This window comes from Octodon degus, unplaced genomic scaffold (genome assembly GCF_000260255.1).
Source record: "Octodon degus isolate 3935 unplaced genomic scaffold, OctDeg1.0 scaffold00141, whole genome shotgun sequence".
NCBI classification, from domain to species: Eukaryota; Metazoa; Chordata; class Mammalia; order Rodentia; family Octodontidae; genus Octodon; species Octodon degus.
This window is the reverse complement of record NW_004524717.1, coordinates 5,018,416-5,026,657: the sequence shown is the minus strand read 5'-3', so window position 1 is coordinate 5,026,657 and position 8,242 is coordinate 5,018,416. Positions and strand designations below refer to the sequence as shown.

Here is an 8,242-nt window from a genome sequence, read left to right as displayed (position 1 = left end):
TAACAGCCAGATGTTTCCCTAGGATTCCTAAACTGAGCCCTGTGCCATGTTTCAGGGCCCAGGCTGTCAGTGTGCAGCAGCAGTGAAGACTCACATGACGACAGCCTATATTTCTTGAGTTTTTGTCCTGTGGATTTGATTTATTAAAAACAGGCATTTCCAAAGTTCTAAGACACAAAGAAGGAAAAAGAAAATCATTTTATGCTTTGTTTTGGTTCTCATTTAGGGCTCAGGGAACATGGATGGTATAAACACAGAAGAATAAAACAGGAAGCAGCCCTGCTTTGGTAATAATCAATCAGCCCAGGTAGCTTATGGAACAGAGTACTTGTCCACCTTCCAAGCCTTCTAATTTCCTGTTCACCTATAAATCTGGGGTTTTTAATCTGCCTGGGTCCTTTGGTAAGAAGTCAGAAGTCATTGTCACTTTCATCCAGAGGCTCAGGTTTCTGGACCCGTCGACTGGGCTTAGCAGGTGAGAGAGCAATGCTCTCGTCCTCCAGATCATCATCATCATCATCTTCATCATCCTCCAGGTCAATTTCACTGTCCTCTGAGTTTTCCTCGTCATCGGAGTCTCCACCTTGCATTGTGCCCACAATGTGCTTGCTGGGTCTTCCTTGCATGAGCACCTCCATGGCTGTCTGCGGCTTGGAGAGCTGTCTCTCCTCCAGCTCACTATCGGATTCATCGTCCTCTGGGATGTCTATCTCTGAGTCATCATTACTTCCACTCTTAAGAAGACGCTTTTCCTCTTCCTTCAGTTTGTTCTGCATTAGGCAGAGAGTATTTTCAGCTTCTTCAAACCTCTCTTGCTCCATCCGGTGATGGTCCTCAAGTTGTTGTTCCAGGTAAGTCAAATTTCGAAACTTCTCTAGGTGTATGTCATACTGCTTTTGCAATTCCTCTTCAATCTTCTCATATTCATCCATAAAGGCTGGCCTAACACTCTGCAGAGTCTGGAGTCGCTTCCGGTTTCTTTCCAGTTCTAATTTTCGCTTTTCAATTTTGGCTTCTAAGTTGGCTTCATCAGAGGCCACATTATTGAGCAGATCCTTGGTCTTCTGAACCTGTAACAAAATCTCTTTTACTGCAATTCTCATCACCTTTTCAGTCTCATTTATTTCCAGAGGTCTGGCAATTGCTTCTGTTCTCAGTTCCCTCAACTCCACTTCCTTTCCCAGCAAGTCATACAGAAATGCTCCTTTGGAGGTGATTTCAGAAGCAAGCTGCCTGGCTGCTTTCAAATCTGCAATCTTGGAGCTAAGGTAAAACTTGAACTTGCTGATATCTTCCTCTCCTACTTTAGAGCCCTCCATCCCTTTGGTCTTCATAGCATTATAAAGGACGGACATGATCTTCAGCAGCTCTTTCACCGCATACCCATCTGCTTGGTAAAGCTTCTTAGTATTGAGTTTTATATGTGCCTTTGTGGCCATGAACTGGGCTACTGCCTTAATGAAGAAAACTCGGTCCTGTTCCGTCTCAACATCAGAAGGGATGTCAGTCTGAGGCTCATACCTTTTCACAAGCCAGAGAAGCACTTCAGATACAAGTCCAAAGTTAGGTGTGGAAGTTTTCCATGGAAATATGTCGTGGGTACCCCAGGGCTCTCATCATCTCTATGAAATTTCGGAGGTCGCGGAAAGACATGGCGCACCGGCCCTCACGAACCAGGGTCACCCAGGGCTAATTCTAATAACTCTATTTTCTGTATTCCAGATGCTCTGGCATTTGGGGATCTCACAGACTCAGGGAGAGATGGCAGCTTCCCAGAGCAAGATGATTCTTCAAGTGTGTGGCCAGGGGCTCCTCCTTCACATACAAACCAACCAACCCTCAAGGCCAGAGCCCCAGCCAACTCCCTCCCTAACTTGTGCACTACATGCAAGCCAATACTTCCCTGGCGAAAGACATCCCAAGGCGGGGCTTCAAGCAACTAGAGAGCATTTGGATCTCAAAATCCCATGGAAATGATTCATACCAGCCTGTGGATCTGCCCTGGCTCTTCTTTCTCATGGAAACCCCCCTAAAGACTCCAGCCTGGCTGCCTCTCTCACTCCTGTTTCTGCCTCCAGACCACCCTGATGCTTCCCCCATGGCCCTGCATGTGTGGTGTGCATGTGGATAATAAATTCTTCCAATGGCCTTGGCCTTTCTGAGTTATCACTCAATCACTTTTATAAATTAAATCTCTCAAGTACATTTCTCAGTGGATGGTCCTTAAGAAATACTTGGTTTTCAGAAGGAACAAAAGAATATATGACATCATGGTGCACAAAGCAATGGCCAGCAATCTCACATGGCATGCTCAATGTCACCCATCTAGGCAGCAATCACAAAAACCCTAGGTTTCTAAACAACTTTTGTTTATTTATTTATCTTTTTCCTTTTTGGGGGCTCAAAGTCATATTGCACATTGTCACACTACACTCAGGGTATAAAGAATACACACAGTCAACAGAAATAGGACCCTATCATATTACAAATTTGAGATTCTTAAACCATTCTTTTAGGCTGTCACAAATATAAAATGTAGTTTTCATCATTGTACTTGTTTTTAAAAGTTGAAGGCATGCCTCTTATGTTTGTTGTTTGTTTTGTTTTGGTGCTGGGGATGAGACACAGGGACTTTTTCAAAGCATATACTCATTGCTGGTCTAACCTTCTAGTTCTCATTTTTGTTTTTGTTTTGCAGGACAGGAGGCTAAACCCAGGGCCTTCACCTGGGCTACATTCTCAACCCTTTTAATTTTGATTTTTGAGATGGATCTTGATACATCACTGTTTTTTGGGCTGGGCTCACACTTTTCACTGGTTGTCTCAGCCTCTCACAGCATTCCTGTGAGAAACAGGAACAGTGCCTGTTGCAAGACCTGTGTTAGGATAAGTTGACCGAAGTCTCAGTTTCTTACACCAAATTACCCTGCGGCCAGCGGAGACCTACCAGGCTCTCTTCTTGGTTATTCTGCTCAACAGCAGCTATTCTATCTTCTGAATGTTTTGAAATCTTTGCTGAAGGATTTTCTTGGGAGGCTTGGGAACAGGGTTATTGACCAAGATTATTGACCAAGATCTTACTTTGCTCTTCAAGCTCTCACCCTGCTCCCTGAGCTGAAATCCAGGGAGGACTGTGCATCTTTAGGAAAGAATTGTTAATGATATGATTGGACTCTGGGATCAGAAGGGTGTGAACCAGAAACAAGGACTGTCAATATATGGTGCTGCATCTACTTGAGAAAAATGGGCAGAAACTTCCCCACACATAGCCTAAGCATTTTATTAAAGTATGGGGAGTGTAGCCTAACTGAATAGCAAAATATATAGTAGAGTAAATATATAAGTTAGTGACACAGTTACTGTTTTCGCCACTTTCTTGTTGCTGACACAATTCCCGATTGCAATTTGAGGAAGAGAGGTTTATTTTGGCTCACAATTTGTAGAGGTTTCAGTCTGTAGTTAACTGCCTCCAGGGCAGAAGCAGAGGGTAGAAATACTTGGGCCAAAGTGAGCTGCCCGTTGCATGGTGGACAAGAAGCAAGAGTGTGAAGGGAGGAGCAGGGAAAGGAAATGAGTTCTCCCAGGCCACGCCCCCGTGATCCATCCCTCCCATCTAGGCCCCGCCTCCCGACAACAGGTCAGCTATACTGCCCCCACAATCTGATCACCTTACAAACACTCCATATATGCACACAGAAGGCTTTGGGAAACATTTTAAATATGGACCACTTATTAACACTTACTAACATTATCAAGAATCATGCAAGGTACATAGTTATAGCTGCTATAGTTTTATATGATCAGGAGAACAGTGGGTTTATTTATATTCATGTGACCACAAACATTTGAGTAACAGATTATGCTGAGGCAGTATGGCAGCCACAATCTCACTAGAAAACAGAAAAATTTCTGCTCTAGTACAACCTATGGGACCACTGCTATATATTATCTAAAACATTGTTATGTGATACAAGGTTGTACTGAGATGGCCTTGGTCCAGCTGGACTTGGTTTGCATTCTAACTGCAGTATCTTAAATCTGATGATTAACCCTCAGTATCCTCATCTGTAAAATGAGACTAAAAACACCCACCTTCCTAGGTTATTATTAGAATCAGATGACAGGGCAACATGACATCAATTCTGTGCTCAGTAAAAGGCAGCTGTCATTGCTTTCACAGGCTGGGTGTGTGGACAGTCGATGGTCTTAGGGCAAAAACCTTTGAAGTGAGTGGCTGATGTGCGTGGCCATTGGTACCTGCCAGAGCCCAGGGTGCAACACCATTCTAGATGCGCAGGCACAGAGCTTTCGAGGACTAGGAGAGAAGGTCAGATCAGGATCAACTTGCAGAGGTCCTCACTGCCCAAGCAGGGCATGTGCCAGTAGAGGACCCAGATTCCACCCTCATCGTGGGACCCCTCTCGTGCATCTTGGTAGCGATCAACATCTAGTGCCGCAGTTAGTGGGCTGTGCCCAGTCCCATCACTGTGCCTAGTGCCTTAGGCTCCCAGAGTCTATTTTTGTCCCTCCTTTTGGACCAAATGAGAAACTAACCTTCCTCATAACGCACAGGCTGGAAGCCACCTGCTTCTGAGGTTTCCCAGAGCACTGGGTAAGAGTCATTGCTGACCTTTGAATCAGTGTCTATTTTGGACTTTCCAGTGCAATTTAACTGAAGGCCACTGCAAAACTAAAGGAGGAAAAGGTAGAACAATGTAATTTTCAAAGACAGGAATTTCTAATGATAAAAATCAAAAAAGCTAACTGAATTTTTTCCATTTCTTCAAATAATTTCAAAAAGATAACTGTCATCTTATTGAATTAGGTACATTAAATAATTTTACATCTTATTTTCTTATGTTTATTACTAAACTCCGAAAGTAACAGTTTTACTTTCACATTACATTAAATAAAATAAAAATACATAATGACCAAAAATGGGTCAAAGGCCTAAACGTAAGAGGCACAACTGTTAAAATCGTAGTGAAAACGTGAGAGAAAAGCTGCATGATATTAGCTTTGACAGTTTCTTGGATATGACACTGAACTTCAGAAAGGAAAAGAAGAATAGAACACATAAACTAGATCTCACCAAAATGAAAAACTTCCCCATGAAAAGACACTCTAACAGAACAAAAAGAAAATACCAAAATGGGAGAAAAGATTTGCAAATCATATCTATAGTAAGGAATTAATGTTAAGAATATGAGTCCCAACAATTTAGTAACATAAAATCAAATTAACTAAAAAATGGACAAAGGATACAAATAAATGTTTTACCAACGAAGATACGCAACTGGTCAATAAGCACATGAAAAATGTCCAACATCACTAGTCATTAAGGAAATGCAAATCAAAATCACAGTAAGATACTCCTTCACAGCTATTTGGGTCGCTACTTAACAAACAACAAACAAATAAAAGCAAAAAATGGCAAGTGCTGTTAAAGATGTACAGCAATTGGGGCCTTTCTGAATTACTACTGGGACTACAAAATGGTGCAACTGCTGCGGGAAACAGCTCAGGAGTTGCCCCGAAAGTTAAGCATAGAATTTCATACGGTCCCGCAATTCTTCTTCTAGGTGGATACTCAAAAGAATTTGAAGCACAGACTCAGACAGATACTTGCACACCAAGATTTCAGCAGCATTAATGACAACATCCAAAAAATTAGAAATGTCTTTCAACAAGCGAATGAAGATATGGTGCATAAATATAATTCACACTTAAAGGGATTGAAATTCTACAACATGGTTGAACCTTGAAAATATTGTACTAAGTGAAACAAGCCAGACATGAAAGCACAAAAACTACAGGATTCCACTAACATGAGACAACCTCCAGGAGACAGATTCACAGGAGCAGGCCCCAGGGGAGAGCAGGAAAAAAACAATGGGGAGCTATTACTTGATGGGTACAGAGTTTCTATTTGGGAAGGTGAAGAAGTTCTAAAGATGGATGATGGCAAGAGCAGAGTAATGCATGCATAGCTACGGGCACTGTGTTGTCCTAAAATGGTTAAAATGCTACGTCTTGTTATGTATATTTTACCACAACTAGAAAAGGATCAACATTCTGATACACACCATGACATAAATGAACCAGGAAAGCATTCTGCTAAGAGAACTAATCCAGAAATGAAAGGACAAATACCACATAATTCCAGCTTTAGGAAGCATCTAGAGTAGGTAAATTGAGACACAGAAAGCAGAATAGCAGTTACCAGGGTTTAAGGAGAGGGGAGAGTTATTGTTTAGTGAATTTCTGTTTGGGACGAGAAACAGTTCTGGAAATAGGCGATGGAAAAGAGAGCACAATGTTGCAGACACCCCGGATGACGCTGATTTGGACATTTAAAATGTGTTTATGTGATTTTTCTGTTATACAGATCTTAGCACAATTAAAAAGAAATATATGAACAAATTAAAAACAGACAATACAATATAAAATGAGAGAGGAAATTCACCATGTTCTTCTCTCCTTTTTGTTAAATTGAGACTTTAAAGTGTTTTGATGGCTATCTCCGAACTTCTGCATCAGTTCCCATGACTCTGTGTCTTGGCCCTCCTGCAATAAACAGTGGCTGGGTCTCTACTCCATGGGAATGAGAAGGGCGAGTAGGGGGTAAACAAGCTCCCATCAGGCTCTGCTTCCTTTGCCTGGTTTTTGATACTTACATTAGATGTTTGAGTTTTCTAGTGGCTAACAATTAGCTTCAGATACTCTACTTATACTTTTATCTTATAAGGTATTCTAATAGGGACAATTTCAAGCAAATGCAAAAATAGAAGAAAATAATCAGTCTCCCTATGCCACCCACCTTCTATTATGAATCCCTAGAGAATCTCTTTTCACCCATATTTCCACACATTCTCCTCCATTGATTATTTTGGAATAAATGTGACATTATGCCATTTTATTGATTTCTTCCCAAAATATAGACTCAAGAAGACAAAACACCATAACCTAATGCCATTACACACCAAAAAATTACAATAATTCCTCAGTAGCTAGTTACTGTTGACTTTTTATTCTCTTTTATTTTTAAGTGTGCTTAAATCAAGCTCAAAACAAAGTCCTGATACTCCAACTGATTGACATGTCTCCTTAATCCTTTTAAATCTATAATTTTCTTTCTTATCCAGCAATGTAACTGGTTGACAAAACTTGGCTGCTTGACTTACAGTTTCCATTGTCTGGATTCTGATCATTGCACTCCAATGGTGTCATTTAACATGTTCTTTTCTTCCCTACTTCCCTGTAAATTGGTAATTAGATCTAGAGTCTTCTCAAATGAGATTTTATTTTCTGGCAAGTAGATTGCATCTATAGTTCTGTTAGCTTTACCCATGGGTTCATCGCTTCTGGGTGTCTGTAGGATCACAGCAGCTTTCCATGACCACTGCCTATGTTTTCTTCACCAGGGGAGGTTGTATTCTCTCACTCCTTATCACCTTAATTACTGAAATGCTGTTGTGAAAAAAAAATTTTTCCTTCAACCATTCTATGATCCTAAGATATAGCAGAAATAATTACTTACCTGTTTTAACTGTTTTAAAAGTTGTTTAATTTGCTAATGTTTAAAAGGAAGAATTGATTCTCCAGCATCTTTCAGTGGTTACCGCTGAGTTCCTTTCACTCAATCAGTGATAAACAATGTAGTGCTTACAGTCATTCCATTTCAATTATTATTGATGTTCAAATTGTCTTGTCTTTGATGAGAGAAACTTTTGCAGGTTCACTCCTGCATCTTCTTGACTTAACTCCTAGTCTTTGACAGCTCCCTTTTTTTCTGATCTGAATAGATGCTCCAGATTCACTGACACCTTTGCTGCTTCTGATCCGGACTAACCATATCTCCAGTGGGTGCTGCTTATTCAGTATGAAATGGTATTTAAAGGTCTCAATTAAAGCATTTGAGTGTTCACTGCTACTACTATAGTTTGGTCTTTAGTAAATCTTTACTTCTAAATTCAGGAAATTTAGAATGTATGTATCAACTTCCTTCTCCAAATAAATACAGCTGACATTGCGAGGCCTACAGAAAACCCACTACTACTATGGACTACTGGACTATATTGGAATATTTTGCTGAATTCACGCACGTACAATATTTAAATGATAATGGGTTACCCTTCTCTGACAAAACTAAACAAAAAAAGGGGATACAAAGGAAGGACCATTTTGTATCTGTATATTCAAAATAGGATAGATATACAGCTACTTTCTCTAAATTCGATGA

General features: G+C 40.6%; 1 pseudogene; it reads right to left on the bottom strand.

The window, feature by feature from the left end:
• Nucleotides 1–218: 218 nt before the first annotated feature.
• LOC101572474 lies at nt 219–1,653 on the bottom strand (annotated as a pseudogene).
• Nucleotides 1,654–8,242: the final 6,589 nt, after the last annotated feature.